The sequence below is a fragment of the Pocillopora damicornis genome, chromosome 11 (assembly GCF_964200805.1).
Source record: "Pocillopora damicornis chromosome 11, jaPocDami1.2, whole genome shotgun sequence".
Taxonomy (NCBI): Eukaryota; Metazoa; Cnidaria; class Anthozoa; order Scleractinia; family Pocilloporidae; genus Pocillopora; species Pocillopora damicornis.
Window position 1 is genome coordinate 19,222,477 of NC_142680.1, and position 16,478 is coordinate 19,238,954.

Sequence of the window (16,478 nt, forward strand, 5' to 3'; positions counted from 1 at the left end):
GCCGCATGAATTAGATGGAAGAAACGTGAAGGGATTGGAAACAAGCTTCCTCTGGATCCTATACAAATAGTAAAGATAAAACAAATCATATTTAAATTTTTTCCGCTGTCATTGACAGATCAGGATCAGCTGTGCGATTGCCGTAAGGCTATCGACAGGTATGTTCGCAATAGAAAGATATCTCAACAGGCACGCGCCAATTAGTATTTATTAGAAAAGCTGCCGTTTGTTTTCGTTCGAAATTTTCATCGTTAACATTTTATTTGTAAAATAAGCTAGATTATGATTAAAACAAGGTATTTGAGTTGTTGCTATTTTCTTATTTCGTTGCCAGATTTGAAATTTGAAAGTGTGTTTTGAAAGTTCTCGGCCTAACGTTAAAAACAAGGCCTTCTTTTATTTATGCAAGTACCAGCCTTAATGCAAATCGTCAGCACATTTTCCTGTTTTTCCCTTTTAGCCTTTGGCAACTCTGCCCATTATTATGTCGTCCTCCTCAAAGTTCCTCTGAGCGATCGAGTCTGCAATGGGTTACTTTTCCCGGGAAATCTTGATCCATCGTCATTGACGCAGGGAGGTCCCCTTGTCCCATTGGTTTGCGGTTTCAGGAGGCTAAAGAAAAGTTAAACTTCAAGCGTAGAGCCAGTTGTTTGCAAACCTTCATTAGCTAAAATCTCGCAATCGTCAGATTTCGTCAAAAATTCCAGGAATAATGACAAACGAAAGTGTGTCGGCAAACTTTGATATTTGAAATATTTGTCTCATGTTGTCCATTTATACAACGCGCCTCGCATATTTTTAGCTACTCCAAGTTTAGATGCTGATATCTAGACAACCAATCAGAATATCAAAAAAGCCGAACACACTCTTGTTGATTGATGCCTTGTGAATAAGACTGTGCAACCATTTTGCTCGTGCTGCGACATCCGATAACCTATAAATTCAATAGAAGAACCGTCCGTCGTTTTACGCCTTACCGGCTCCTGACACTTTCTTAGAGGAAAAGTCGCTTAAATCATATTTTTATTGTAAACTGCAGTTCGTAAGCTTTCTTCTTATGTATAGTTTGCTAGGATTCTAATGAAACTAGCACTCCAACGATTTTTTTCAGGACACCCGCGAAGGTGGGAAGTAACCTTAACAACTCAGTTGATAAAACCAAATTATCTTGCTATACTCTTCCACTGACGCAGCACCACAGTTTCTTTAGAAACTTACTCCCTATAATGATGAAACCTAGCTGAAGGACTCTTTCCCTTTTAGGCTATGTATAAGAGTAAACCCCGATCACTCTGGGAAGAAAAGTGACTTGAATTTGCAGAAAATTAAACAATTTTGTGAATACTTGAAGGAACCATTTACTCTTTTTTTTTAACTAAAATATAATATTTTTAACTTCACCTCAATGTTTATTTTCAGAAACTTCATTAAAAACCACTTCATGTCTTAATCTGAGTTTACTCGAGATAAAAATGTCATTTTTGACGTTTAAGTGACATGGGAACGAATTAGTTGAAGAGGTTCGCGTGGCATCATGGAAGTTTCGGGTTACTCATTCGTTTCGCGGGAAAATTAAGTTATTCTAGGTCGGTCAGTCTTATGTTTGACCACTTTCTTTTCTGTATTTGTTGTAATTTTGGTATTCCAACTCCCTGTAAAATATTACAATCGTTGATTTTTCTTCCTTAGTACTAGAAGACTGACTGGCTCATCCTGAATAAACTTTTCACATTGAATTTATCGCGTGAGTGTTGTCAGAATGACAACTTTACATTGACTCTAGAATATGAAAAAATAAATAAGTCCCTACCTCTCAGACCCTGTCTCAACCTTTAAATTTTTTTTCTCATTTAAAATTTTAAAAAATGCACCTTAGGTTGAGGACATTACAGATGTGAGAATACTTTTTCTCTACAAGCTGCATCAACTGCGTGCTAACGAATATTTCGACGAGGACTGAAAAAGACGGTTTCTCGCTTGCGGTGTTCGGTTCAAGATTAGAACAAAGAACTCCCGTTACTGAATGATTAATTAATTGCCTTCGTGTTTTGTTTTCTACGGCGAAATCTGTGGTAATAATGGGTAGCTGTGTTCGTTTCTGTTTACATAACATGTTATTTCTTATTTCTTTGGTTAATGCTCCAGAGTTTCGTTGCTGTAGAGTAATATCCTTGGCAAACCAAAAGCTAACTTTTGACGAAATAATCAGCTGTATCACGAGGCACGATGATTTTTCGCCTAAAAGTGATCGGGCAGTTTCACTGCAAACTGCTCCTTTCCTCAGAGATTGTAAAGGCAGAGGCCATCGTCGTCGAACCGGTCAAACAAAAAACGAGTGAGTTTATAGTCATCTGATTCAAGTTAATCTCAAATAGGGATTTTAATACAGAAAAACCTTCTTTAGTTTAAGTGCGGCATTGCCATGCGACCCATTTCGCACAACACTTGGATTCGCTACCATGCATCTAATTCAATAATATTTGCGTTTCTTTAATTATCTCGTTGCAGTGCTGTTATCACAATGATATTGCTACTGTTGCTACTTTTAGTTTCTTGAGGGCAGGGGGGAATTGATGGCTCGTGGGATGGATTTTCGGAAATCTAAGTTAGGAGAATACACGGACCCTTCGAGCTTGTGTTTATGCCAGTATCCGCCAGAGGTTCACGCCACAGGATATCGGTCAGCTCAGGAAACGGCTTGAACTTTATTACAAATGATGCATTTCCGTTGTTAAAATACGACATAAACTACAATTGGAAGGATTTTCATACGATAAGAAAAAGCGCAAATGTAGTCGTGTGGAAAGACAGAGAGAATGAGTACATCTCAAGCGCGTGAAATAAGGAGCTCACTATTCTTTGCTTGCGAAATGTCAGCCGAAAAGAATGTTGAACAATCGTGTACGGTGTGGGAACAGGCTACTTAATCAGCATCCTCTTTAGCTGAATTCTTTGGTTATCTTCCCCTGATGTAACTCAGTAGTTCTATATGTTCGTAACAGGCGTCTTCGAGGCCGGTACGGAGCATAAGGCCAACGACATTGAAGAGTAAAATCTCCTCGATGTCGACGATCGAGACACGTCCATTTTGGCCATATACCTACATCATTTGGAAATTAGTGTTTAAAAACACCTGATTTATGTGTATTATTCTTGTAGCTACCATTTGGTGCTCCGGCCACGCATTACGTCCGTCCTTCTTTCCAAATTTTTCCTTTCTCCACCATAGCTGCGTGTCTGCACATTTTTCTACGTCACAGGGATAACATAATCGTTTTTGGTCGCGCGCTTAATGGAGACACGTTTTGAACGCTAAATCGTACGTACCTGTACATTCCATGCCAAAATGAGCAAATAAACGACATATTATTCAAAGCCAAATTTTCTGCAATTTTTTTTGACACTTAATCGACGGCCATTTTGAAAACGTTCCGATCCAGGCTACGTGATGTGATACACCACACGTGTGTGAGGCAGTGAAAAGGGTAGCCTGAAAAAAAGGCCTAATTTTGGCGAGCGAGTGCTAAGTATTTTCAGAACGAAAATTATGGCCGCCATCTTTGATTTTAATGGTAGCTGAAGGCTTGGGGAGAGAAAGAAATTTTTACTATGGGGGCGGTCGAGGGTCAAAAATAAGAAGAAGAAGGGTGGAGGTGGAGGAGTGAAGATTCTCGCCCTTTTTTTAACGGAGACCAGTGAGCAGCACAAAGAAAGACTACTTGGTGTTGTAACTTTTTGTTTATTTTTCCGACGCGTTTTGTCTGAGACTTCTTCAGGGATGATTACAACTAACATTGAACAGTATATATAGCACATTCGAGTCCCTAAGTATGACTTCCAGCGGAAGTGAATAATAACAGAAACATGTTGTAAACCGACGTAACAAGAGACGTCTTGTTATGAGCGCTACACTCAACTCAAGCATTATTTCTCATTTGCGACTGGAAAATATGATGAAATAAATCTTGTCTGTAATGTTACTCGTTTCAAAAATGTACCATTGTCAGCTGAGTGAACAGTAAGTTACTCACGCTTGTTTATCATAAATAAAACAAGCCGACAGCCTGAGAGAGGAAGCCATGAAAGCACATGTCATGAGACTGCCTAGCACCCACAGTATCAAACGCAATATCTTGGTTAAGAAAACGAACCGAGTAAGCGACCCAATCGTGTGACGGAAAGTAGTGGTTATTTTCTGTTAAGACTAAGTCAGGGAATTTTGAAGAGCAGGCGTGTTTGTGAGGCGTCCATTCTGTGTTTTTTTTTTTTTTTTGCATCTTTCAAGCAAGCAGAAGTAAGCGTTAGGTGAGCGCTATGGATGAAAAAGAAGTTATTCCTGCTCTATCGCATGTTTTGAAGAGCATTGTTTAGGGGCGCCATGTTTATTTCAAAAAGGAAATTGAGCAATGCTGAGTGTATTGACCAGATTAAAGGGGAATTTCCCCTTCTAAGGCGCGTTTGACCTGTAAACATCACGCCACATTTCTCGAGAACAATCAATTCTTCATTGCTTAGGCATTTAGCATAGTAAGGGTCAGTTTAGAATTTCTGTGTGGTATGAATAGCTAGTCATAACACAACCACTCTCCGGATAAATTTCGAGTTGCATTCTCGCAGTTCGTCCAATAATCATTCGGATAATCAGTTTGTGCGTCTGCCATCATGACATTTCTCGCTCTAACTTGAAATTCGAGGTAGGTGAGTAACAGTTTTCTTCAACTACACCTTAAGTTGTTCATTATCGCCACTGTGTGTTTGTCGACGAATCCGGTGACAATTTTGGACGGCCAGAAGTCACGGTAAAGCGCAGTAGGGAGAATCTGATTTACACGCAGATGATCGCTTTTTGTCGCTTAGGAATGTAACTTCACGCAATTGTTCGCCTTTTCAAACAAATGAATGCGTATTTTCGCATAATGAACAGCAAAAGGTTTATTAACGAACGTTTTGAGCCGCTTTTAGCAGAAATTAAAACGCAATCTTTTGTACCCTTCAATTTCCTGTTATCATCAATTGCACAATAATTTGTTTCTTCGTGCTTGTCGTTCATGCCATGCAAGTTCGTGATCCCATTTATTTAGGATATCTTGTTGGAAGTTAATACTTTGAAAACTTGAAAGAGGATTGAAATTTCATAAACATGTAAATAAAAATACCGTGATATTATGATATCAAACGTGAAATCATTTCAAACTGTTTGCTGGCAAAGAAAAGTTTGTATCAATAAAGTGGAGTTGAGGTTTGAGAAAAACTAGGTTTTGACGCTATACCAAGCTTATTGAAGTGAATTTTTTGAAGGACTTTAAGTTCTAAGATGCACACTCATCCTATAGCGTCACAATCTTCGATTTCTCGATTTCGGCATTGTAATAAGATACAATCGTTTCGGTTGAACCTCGAGGGAGAAATCTTTTAGTTTCAATAACAAAGTGCTAGGACTTGGCATCCAAACAGAAACAGATTCAAAGCGTAAATCTTTATTCTAATTAGAGATGAGTTTTCACCTTTTCTCAAGTCAATTTAGCTGTGTAGCCACTTTCCGTATTCATGCCGTTACGTGCAATTGATAGAGCCAGTGCGCATGTGCGATTAAGTATTTATTAAAACGAGAGTAGCATGACGAAAGGATAATTTACCTTTTCCTCTCACATATATCAATCGCTGTTTAATTTCACTTAATATGTATCTATGCTTGAACGAATTGAATCTTTCTCAGGATTTAGGTCGAGGATACCTGTCTCCAGTGCTGACGCCGAGAATGGTTTTACAGCCTTTTACAAACGAGCAGCTGAATTACTTCAAATTTGCCTCAGTTGTAGTCAATGAGTTCGCCACTGCTTTGCGTCAGACGTTCAAATCCATGTGGGACAATAGATTTGGACATCGTCCCGGATATCAACTGTGGGATAACTCCACGGTAGTAAGAAATTTGTTTCTCGCTGAAGAAGGTGGAAAAAGCAAAGTTCCTACACACATCTCCTATGAAGAATGGGATTGTACCGCTCTGTTCCAGGCCACCATCTATGCAAGGTCCTTTGCTACGCCAGATAGCAAAGGTCATTACAAGACACTTAGTGAAATGTACGTTAGGCACCATAAAGTACCTCCCGGAAAGTTCCATCCATCTGTTGTGAGTCCAAGTGGAAATACAGCCGAAACCTTCGCTCTTGCGATTGATCAGCTTCGACTTTTACGAAACTCCCTTTGTCACGCAGACAGGTCAGAGATTGATAAACCAACCTTTGACCAATACGTGCAGCTTGCTAAAGAAGCATTCAAAGCTCTTGGAATCATAACAGATCCCATTGATGCCATCGGTGGACTGACAGAGTCTGACTTTCCCACCGAAGAAGTTCGCAAATTGGAAGAAAGTCTTAGACAGGAGACCAGATCATACATCGAGTGTCTCGAAGAACTAAGATCAGGTGTCGAGTGTCTCGAAGAAGTGAAATCAGGTGTCGACAAATTAATAGCACAGGAGAATGCGATAAAAGAAAAAGTTGATGACCTCGCTTTGTTGAAGGGAGAAATAGATGATTTGAAACTAAACATGGATGAAGATCAAACAGGTATAAACTGATTAAAAGCTTTACAGAATTTTTGATTAACAACAATTTAAGATGTACTATGGCAGTCTTATAACCATTAGTTTGGCAGGCAGGAACTGAAATAAAATAGCAGCGTTTCTGCTCTTTACTCTAGTAATAATAGTTCAACGGGGCAACTTCCAGTTTTCGCAAAAGTGCTTCGTACATGTCTTGAAAATCCTGTCTTCTTCCCTAAGATGAAATTTATTCTATAATCAGAATACCACCTTAAACAATCTGTTATCTTTTATTTTAAAACAATTTGTTCAAGAAGTAAGCCGCAGCCACTATATTTACCGGAATCGTGACTCTTGTGGGATGTTGTTAAGCTTACAACCTCACGGAAAGAGCAAGAAGCTCATGATTAAAGCTGTGTCCCTAAAACATGATTTCCACATTTTTAATGGTACAGTAAAATTTACTATTTATTTTCATCGTTATTTTTCTCTCCAAACTACCGACATGAGCTCTTTCATAATTGCATCAATTTGCTTCTTTTAAGATTCAAAGCCATTCCTTCCACCATCAAGTCTTCCTTCAAAGGTTCCACACTTCACTGGCCGTCAGAGAGAATGCGAAGACATCAGCAGCCACTTAACTTCCAAACGTTCCCGGATCGTGTCGGTATGGGGCTCGCCTGGTTTTGGTAAGACTTCTGTGGCAACTGAAGTCGGACATCGACTTCAAACTGGTGGACTTCTCGTATACTTCTTCTCCATGAGAGGGCTTCTTTCAAAGACCGATCTCACCACGCAGCTTCTGAGCTTCTTTAGAAGACACTACACAAGAGATCAAATTCCTCAGCAGATGTCCATAGAAGAAGAACTTTTTCTCTTTCTAAGAGACATTTCAGGTGAATTTGTGATGATTCTTGACAATGCCGATGAATTACTCGAAAGTGGAGCACCGAATGTGAAGGAGGATTTCATAAACCTTCTGGAAGTCATTCTTAGTCAATTCAAGAATTTAACATTTCTTCTTACCACAAGGGAATCTCTTGAGTTTATGAATGTGCATTTTGAAGGCCATCAAGCAGTAAGAATAGGGCCATTACACGAGTCCTTCTCTCAAACCTTAGTCGGCGGATTACTTCCGAAAGCGACCGCGTCTGACTGCTCGAAAATTGCGAAAATCTGCGGGTTCGTACCTTTGGCCATGAAACTGTTGTGTTCTTCCATTACTGAAGATAATGCTCAGCCGAGTCAATTTTTAGATACCTTCAAGGAATCAATAGAAAGTAGCCTTTTCGAGCTATTGGACAATCCAGATTATACAAGCTATCTGCGATTAAAGTTCCTATTTGAATCCTCTTTTCAGAGACTCTCTTTATCTGAAAAAGAAGCGCTGGTATCACTTAGTGTTCTTTCTGGAGATTTTAACCACTCAGTTGCTACAGCTGTCATGGGTGTAAAAACAACTCTGGAGGCCAAGAAAATCTTGCATAGGCTCCGGAGAAAATCTTTCCTCGACTTTAGCTCCAGACCAGAGTCATTTTCGATGCATAAGTTGATTCTGTCGTTTGCAAGAGGAAGAGGTCAAGATGAAATGAAAGAAACCATGCTGAACTCCAAAGCACGTTTGTCTGCATTTTACGTCTCTTTTCGAGAAGCTAAATAAACAGTTTTTGACAGGACAATCCATGCAAGCATTTATTGATTTCTATGAAGAGAAGCAGAATATTATTCAGAGTCTTATGGAGAACTGCTCCGATCCCAAGACATGTGACGTTTCATTTGGTGTCCTCACAAAGGCGGAAATCTTTCTAGATTCCCTTTTCTGGTGCGAGGGAAACATTATCGACAAAATTTATGATCACGCAACTGAAAAAGCTCAGGCGTTTGGAAAGAGCGTGTTCTATAGTCAGTTACTGTTGTCCTTGGCATTCACCGAAGTGACTTGGGGGATACATGGAAGATCGATGACGCTGCTCTCTAAAGCCGAGGTCTTTTCTTTGTCGGTAGATGATAGAAGAAAACTCCTTTGTTATAAAGGCATCTGTCAACTGGTTTCAGGGAAAATAGATGACGGAGCTGAGAAATTACAAAAAGCTCTTTGCTTGTTGAGTGATAGCCCCGAACAACGAATTCTCAGAGTAATTGCACTGCAAATTCTTGTTACTTACTTTCTTTTCAAGAAAAAGAAAGCAACTTCTCTGGAGCTTTACAACACAGCCTTACATGAATGCAGAGCATTAGGAGACACAAGTCTCCTTGTTATTCCTCCAGTGAATAACAAAGAATTGAGAATGATCGAGGCAGATATGCCAAAGGCAGATGTTACAACCACTCAACCACTTAGATTAGAAATGATATGCGTTGTTAGCAAAGCGACGGAAATGTCCTCTGATTATGAAACAAAGCAAGCAATAAGCAAATCTGTACTAAGGATGTCAAATGAAATAGATAAACAGATTCTCCCACATTCCATTGGTTCATGGACCTTCCAGCGCAACGTCAATTCGACACTTAGAAATGTACTGAATAATCCCGAGGAAGCAACAAAGATGTGTGACACATGGATAAATTATCATAAAATGACCTTAAAACAAAGTGGAAAAGTTAATGCAGGAGATAAAGCTAAACCCAACAAAAATCTTGATTTAAATTGGCATCAAGAAAGACTACTAAGAAGCTATTTGGACCGTGGCTGCGCTATTCATCAGATGCAAAACTATCCTGGTGCCATTCAGTCCTTTCAACTTGCCCTCGACATTGCAATAGGACTCTTCGGGGAAAAACACCCAGACACAGCTCAAAGTTACTTTTCTCTCGGAGAAACACAACATGCCTCAGGCGACTTCTCGTCAGCAGTTACGTCTTTTCAGCGTGCTCTCAAGATTAGAACTAAACTCTTCGGGAAAGAACATCCAGATACAGCTCAGAGTTACTTTTCTCTCGGAGTAACCCAACACGCCTCAGGCGACTTTTTGTCAGCACTTCAGTCCAAACAGTGTGCTCTTGCCATAAGAGTTAAACTCCTCGGGGAAGAACACCCAGACACAGCGAAGAGTTACTTGTCTCTCGGAAAAACCCAGCACGCCTCAGGCGACGTTTTGTCAGCCCTTCAGTCCAAACAGCGTGCTCTTGACATTAGAGTGAAACTGTTTGAAGAAGAACACCCAGAGGAAGCTAAGAGTTACTTTGACCTCGGAGTAGCACAACATGCCTCAGAAGACTTTTTTTCAGCACTTCAGTCCAAACAGCGTGCTCTTGACATAAGAGTGAAACTCTTTGGGGAAGAACACTCAGACACAGCTCAGAGTTACTTTTCTCTTGGAGTAACCCAACATGCCTTAGGCGACTTTTTGTCAGCACTTCAGTCCAAACAGCGTGCTCTTGACATAAGAGTTAAACTTTTTGGGGAGGAACACCCAGACACAGCTAAGAGTTACTTTGACCTCGGAGTAACACAACATGCCTCAGGCGACTTTTTGTCAGCACTTCAGTCCAAACAGCGAGCTCTTGACATAAGAGTTAGACTCTTTGGGGAAGAACACCCAGACACTGCTAAAAGTTACCTTGACCTCGGTGTAACCCAACATGCCTTAGACGACTTTTTGTCAGCACTTAAGTCCAAACAGCGTGCTCTTGACGTAAGAGTTAAACTCTTTGGGGAAGAACATCCAGACTCAGCTAAGAGTTACTTTTCTCTCGGAGTAACCCAACATGCCTTAGGCGACTTTTTGGCAGCACTTCAGTCCAAGCAGTGTGCTCTTGACATAAGAGTTAAACTTTTCGGGGAAGAACACCCATACACAGCTGAGAGTTACTTTGACCTCGGTGTTACCCAACATGGCTTAGGCCACTTTTTGTCAGCACTTCAGTCCAAAGAGCGTGCTCTTGACATAAGAGTTAAAGTCTTCGGGGAAGAACATCCAGATACAGCCGAGTATTACTTCTCTCTCGGAGTAACCCAGTTTACCTCAGGTGACGTTTTGTCAGCACTACAGTCTTTTCAGCGTGCCCTTGAAATCAGAATTAAACTCTTGGGGGAAGAACAACCAAACAAAGCTTAGTGTTACTTTTCTCTCGGAGAAACACAACATGCTTTAAGCGACTTCTCGTCAGGAGTTCAGTCTTTTCAGCCTGCTCTTGAAATTAGAGCTAAACGATAGTTACTTTACTCTCGAAGTAACGCAACATGCCTAAGGCGACTTTTTGTCAGGACTTGAGTCCAAACAGCGTGCTCTTGACATTAGAGACTATTTGGGGAAACATCCAGACACACCTCAGCGTTACGTTTATCTCGGAGAAACACAAATTGCCTTAGGCAATTTCTTGTCAGCACTTCAGTTCGATCAGCGCGCTCTTACAGTTTTTACAATTAAAATGAAAGATTTTTCACTTCATTTCAACGTTTCATTGCAGTAACTCGATTAAAAACATTTCATGTCTCAATATGAGTTTATTTGAGATGAAAACAAGTTTACATTCACTCTATAATGAAAAAATAAATAAATTCCCGCAGAATCAAGGTCTCAATATCCCTGACTTCACTGCTTTTTGTTTTTGTTTACACCATAGTCTTGTTAATGTTCGTGTATCCAGCCCCTACACATGATAGCAAGATTTTACTCTCTCCTCCTGCTACACTGTTTTCGTCATCACTCTGTTGTGCTTGTATTTTGAACATCACTCCAAAAAATTCTTTTAGATGCCTTAAAAATTGAATGCTGTAAAAGAGTCGATGATAGTATTGAGAAAATTAAAAAAAATTACTGAGTAGAAGGAAAACAATAACATTTATAATGAACCTGCAACCACCAAGCCGTCTCTCCCCTCCCTCCCCACTTACTTTTCTCCATTTCTCCTTCCTTCCAACACTTTCCTTTCTTCCTGTCTATCTCACCTCTCTTTCATCTCCTTCTATTCTCCATCATCTCCCTTTCTTCCCTCTCTTCCTATTATCCATTCGACCTTTCCTCTCTATCTGAGCTGCACTCGTCTTCATTTCCCATCATCCTCTACACCTCACCTCCCTGCCACCCTGTCCTTCTCCTTCTTCCTATCTCCCCTCTCTTCTTTATCTTTTCCTTCCTCATCATCTCCTCTCCTTCTCTTTTTCCCTCTCCATCCCTCTGTCTTCCTCCATTTCCCCTCCCTCCCTCCCTGTCCTCCTCTAAATTTCTCTCCCTCCTCCTGCCCCCCTGCTACCTCATTCCCCTCCACTGTGCCCTCCATATACCCCGTATAATGCTTCTATCCTCTCTCCATTCCCACTCCCTCCCTGTCTCCTCCTTTGTGTCCTCCATCATACTCCCTAACACTGCCTCTTCCCACTTTTCAATCTCTCTGTTTCTCCTCCTTCTCTCTTCTCTCCTTTTTGCAATTGAATGAGAGCCAGACTGATGCCAAGCAGTTAAAAAAATCTTTCCAAATAACACACAACAGATCATAACTCCAGCTAACAGAAAATTGTGTGAATTTATTTACTCTTTTCACTTAGAGACATTATCAACTACTTACGTATATGGAGTCAGTGGACCAGTGAGAATTTTAGAAACATCCATTTGTCCCAGAATCATGTAAAGGAGAACAACACTCTGATGGCGAGAGTCAACACAGCCTCCCTATCAGAGGAGAAAGATAAATAATAATAGTGAGTCTCATTTCAGAATATACAGCTATACTTTAATCATTGTTTTAAAAGCTAGTATGAGTGTAAGCCTGATCACCAGCTGCCAAGAGATATTAATGGAGTGCATTTTGATTGAGTGTCGTACATCCAAAACTGAAAGCAATCACAGTAGCCAACCAGAATAAAGGAACATATCATGAGCCAATGAAGGATCCAAGTATAAACAAGGAAACTGACCAAAGCAGGAAAAACCTTACCTTGTAAATTTCTTCAAGTAACATTTCAGCTGCCTGTTTGCCAAGATCCTCAGGGACAACTGGCTGACCCTCCCCTACTGGGGTAGATGATGTCTGAACACTTAGCATGGCACCAGTTGTTGATTCTGCAACTAATGAGATTCCAAACCCTGGTGACCTGGAGGAAGACATTTTTAATCATGATTATCATTAATCTGATGATTTATGGTGTACCATGCTTATGACAAAAGAACACATTGCATCTCTGGTTTTAAGAGACTCTGAAAAGCTTGCTTATTGTAATGTCACCAGCACAACAGAAGTGCACTGACTCAGTTGCATTAGCAAATCTGGGCGCGAGATCTAGCAAGCGTTATAACTTTGCCTTCTTGGACAAGACACCTTACTCTCACAGTTCCTCTCTCTGCTCAGGAGTACGAATGGGTACTGATAACTTCTTAGGTAAAAAATGCCGAGGGCAATTTACAATGGACGGTCACCCCTTCCAGGGGAGGGGGAGGAGTAGTAAAACTTCTCATAAATTTTGCCACTTTGGATATTAAGAAATATGGTTGTCATCTTCTCAGGAGCACAGAACAAAGAAAAAATTCTGAGTCCCCATGAGGAATTGAACCTCAAACCTTCAGATTCCACACTCCCATGCTCTACCACTAAGCCACAGAGACTCTAAGGCCCATTATGAATTTCATATTTGACACATATCCTGCACTCTGCTAGGATCAGCAATGTCGATAGCACCACGTTTTGTAAATAGAAGAAGATGGTAAGCTTTAAGCTCAGTAGAGAAATATAGAAAGATAATTTTTTGTCTTGTTGTGGATATTTAATGTATGAATAATGGTGAAACATGCTGATTCCCTGGTAAAAAAGTTAAAGGTTTGTTATAAAATGACATACTTTCCAGATTGACCTCCTTTGCAGTGATCTGTATAAATGTAGATATCGGACACAAACTGGTTCAAAACACCACGGACTGCATCAACCACTCTATTACAAATAGCTGGAGAAACTCTCATAGCATACCTGTTTAAGGTTTGGTTAAGGCAATCAGCTTTTATCAAAAAATAATAGCGATCTATGTGAAATGGTCTCTATAACAGTAAAAACATTATCACAACAACTCAAAATATATTTTATTTTGGCAGCAGCAATACTAGTCGTAGAAGAAGTCGTTGAAGCTAAAATCATAAATTATTTAAGAGAACTGCGCCAAGAGCAACTTTTGGTAAACTGACTTAAAAAGTGATAATCTATAGAAAGTGATAATTTATAGAAACTGGCTTTAAATACAAGAGGACTTTGAATTAACAGGCAGTATGGAAATGTGAGAAAAGGTGTGCCTGATGAGGAAAAATGCTGACAAATTTAACAAAAAACACTAACAAGGAGGTATGAAAAATATAAAGAATGATACAAGTCAATACAAATTACAAGAAAAATAATAAGCAAGCAGTTGATCTTACAGTCTCTGTAATAAAGTTATAACACTTATACCAAGGGAAAAAGTAAAGGATACGCAAGGCCTCTTATTCTTTTTATCTTGCCTGGATCTGTGAATTGCAATGGCCGCAAGTTTCTCCTCACAGGACAAGAGAATACCACCTCCCCTCCTCCTTCTGGAGGTGCTCCCCTTTTCACAATCTGTGACGAAAAAAGTCAATCAAATGATAATACATATATTTCATCATGTTTTGAACAGCTATGTAAATAAATTGCAACAAATTAAAGAAATTGATAAAAAGGAAAGGAGTTCAAATCCAATGGGATTGTCTTGGACGTCAACTTTGCCACAATTCAATTGTTTTGGTAAAAAAATATGGCCCCTGTAATGTTTAGTAAGAATGATCTATTGCAGTCCTCTTTCCTCTACTAAACAGAACAAAGCACTTTTGACAGTACTATCTAACTCAATATTAATTATTCATGTACTTCATCTTCTGTCTTCCTCTTTGATCTAAGCCATTTTAGTTAAGTCTGGTTTAGTGAATAACTTTTTATCCTAAATTAAGGGGCACTATATGAGGTATCTAGATGTGCCCCTCTCCTCTCTGCTTTAATATTTAAATGTACAGAATTAGAATTGCTTAGCTATTATGGTGACCTTGTTGATTACATAACTTAACTTACTACTTCATGGAGTAGAGATATATTCAATCATGTTGAAAGGGGCAGCTGAGTCATATTATTTAACTTTCTTTCCAGCTAAGTTCACTGACAGTAAAATTACTGCACAACTCAATCTTTTGCATGTGTTGAGATCCTACTTGGAAAATCATTAATAATAATAATAATTAAATCCACTAATACTAGCTAATGACACCTTTATAACTAGGCCTTCATCATCCACCACAAACTTCTTTACCAGAGGCAGAGTAACTGTTTTAATGATATCAACCTAAAATAACATCATACAGCAATCATTAAATTCTATGAAAAACACATTTCTCAGAAGTAATCTAATTATGCACCCTTAGACACACTCATTTTCAGTCTTGTTTGTGTCTGCCCCATTAAGTCATATTTGTTTACAAATTCCATTTTAAAAATCTGGCATTTTTGTTTTCATCAAAATACTATGCAACTTTTTTTTCAATTTTCCTCACTTGAAGAAAAAAGGAATTTTAAGTCAACCTACATTCTTTGTACTTACTGGTAAGTGTTGCCCACTAATTTTCAATATGGCGATATAGAAAACATAAATTTTTAGGTTGATTTACATGTGGTTTTTTTTATTCAAAAAAAACTGAAATATAAAACTGGAAGTTTGATGCTTCTTATACAGGGAAGAAAAATGATATTGGATATGAAATGAGAGCTTTTACAAGACAGAGAGAAAAAGAGAAAAATCAACACAAAATTTGAATTACACAGATTTGGTCTTTAGCGTATTTAGCCCTTTATAACCTTACATCAGTATTTATATTTGCCATACTCTTTGATTCTCTACACATTTCCTTTAGTGGTGACAAGAAGAATTTGTGTAACAATCAAAGTTTCTTGTGTTGATGATCATTTCCAATATTCTCATGATCTTCATGAATGATACGGCAGTGTTAATGTAAGGAGAAGTTAGAAGCTCATCACTCTTACGGCTGAAAGGGTTCATTCCCTGCAAGAAACAATTATGATAAAATATTTCTGGCTTACTGTTGGATCATGTCTGTCATTTGTTATTCCTTTCAGAGTAAGTCTGATAGGTTTCTTACAAAATGGTGCCAGCAGCACCACAGCTTCAAGGTAATAACCAATAGATCTTTAAGGATTACAGTCATGTTTAATGGTTCCTCTGGTGAACAGGCCAGTTCTGTAAAACTGCATTGTACCTTTGGAAAAGGAAACAAAATAACCACACATAAGGATAGGATAGCTTTTATGATGAGGCCCCATCAGGATGGAGGGAGGGGAAGGGGTCCAAGTGTCCCCTATAGTACTAATGTTTGGTCTAAATATCCTGTATCCCTTTAATTCCTGTCGTTTATATCCCTACAATTGAAGTTTATATCCTAGAATATCGATTTTAAATATCCCATTAGATTTTTCTGGAGTATCCCATATCCCTATAATCTTTTAGCAAAATATTCCCTATCCCGATAACCCCTCATAAGGTCTCTATAATTGACATTGCCTGGCCGGGCAGTGCTATCATTAACTAAAATCGTATAAACAAATAAAAACAATTTTCTGATAGATGATCTGAAGACTTACCTGTTTCATTAATTTCTATTCGTGATCCGTTTGTTACCTTGTTCAGGAGCCGTATAAAACTTGCTTCAAAATCTTTAAAGGGTTACATAGAGAGCAAAAATTCTCAAATTAGACGGCAAAAGACAAACCTTATTTTCTGAAGTTAGTAGCTGAAAAGGCTGTGATTTCTATAATCAGTTCGATAATGGACGCACCTTTCAGCCCAGGATCGTCTTCAAAAGCTCTTATGTTTTTTATTTTCACTAATTTACAGCTATGCGTCGCCAAAACAAGTCTTCGTCGGAAAAAATAAGAACCTTCGTAACTCAAATCTGCAGCCATGTTGAAAAATGCACGTGGATGACCTTTCCTG

General features: G+C 39.1%; 2 pseudogenes across 1 annotated transcript; one reads left to right on the plus strand and one right to left on the minus strand.

Annotated features, from left to right (window-relative positions):
* Positions 1-5,758: 5,758 nt before the first annotated feature.
* LOC149038002 (uncharacterized) lies at positions 5,759-11,056 on the plus strand (annotated as a pseudogene).
* On the minus strand, positions 10,972-16,471 carry LOC149038003 (RNA 3'-terminal phosphate cyclase-like protein; annotated as a pseudogene). Its single transcript, XR_016180875.1, has 9 exons — positions 16,321-16,471; positions 16,127-16,198; positions 15,569-15,744; positions 14,742-14,816; positions 13,938-14,062; positions 13,319-13,444; positions 12,422-12,578; positions 12,053-12,156; positions 10,972-11,259 (listed from the first exon to the last, which is right to left on the minus strand). The product of XR_016180875.1 is annotated as an RNA 3'-terminal phosphate cyclase-like protein (transcript).
* Between the last annotated feature and the right edge of the window lie 7 nt (positions 16,472-16,478).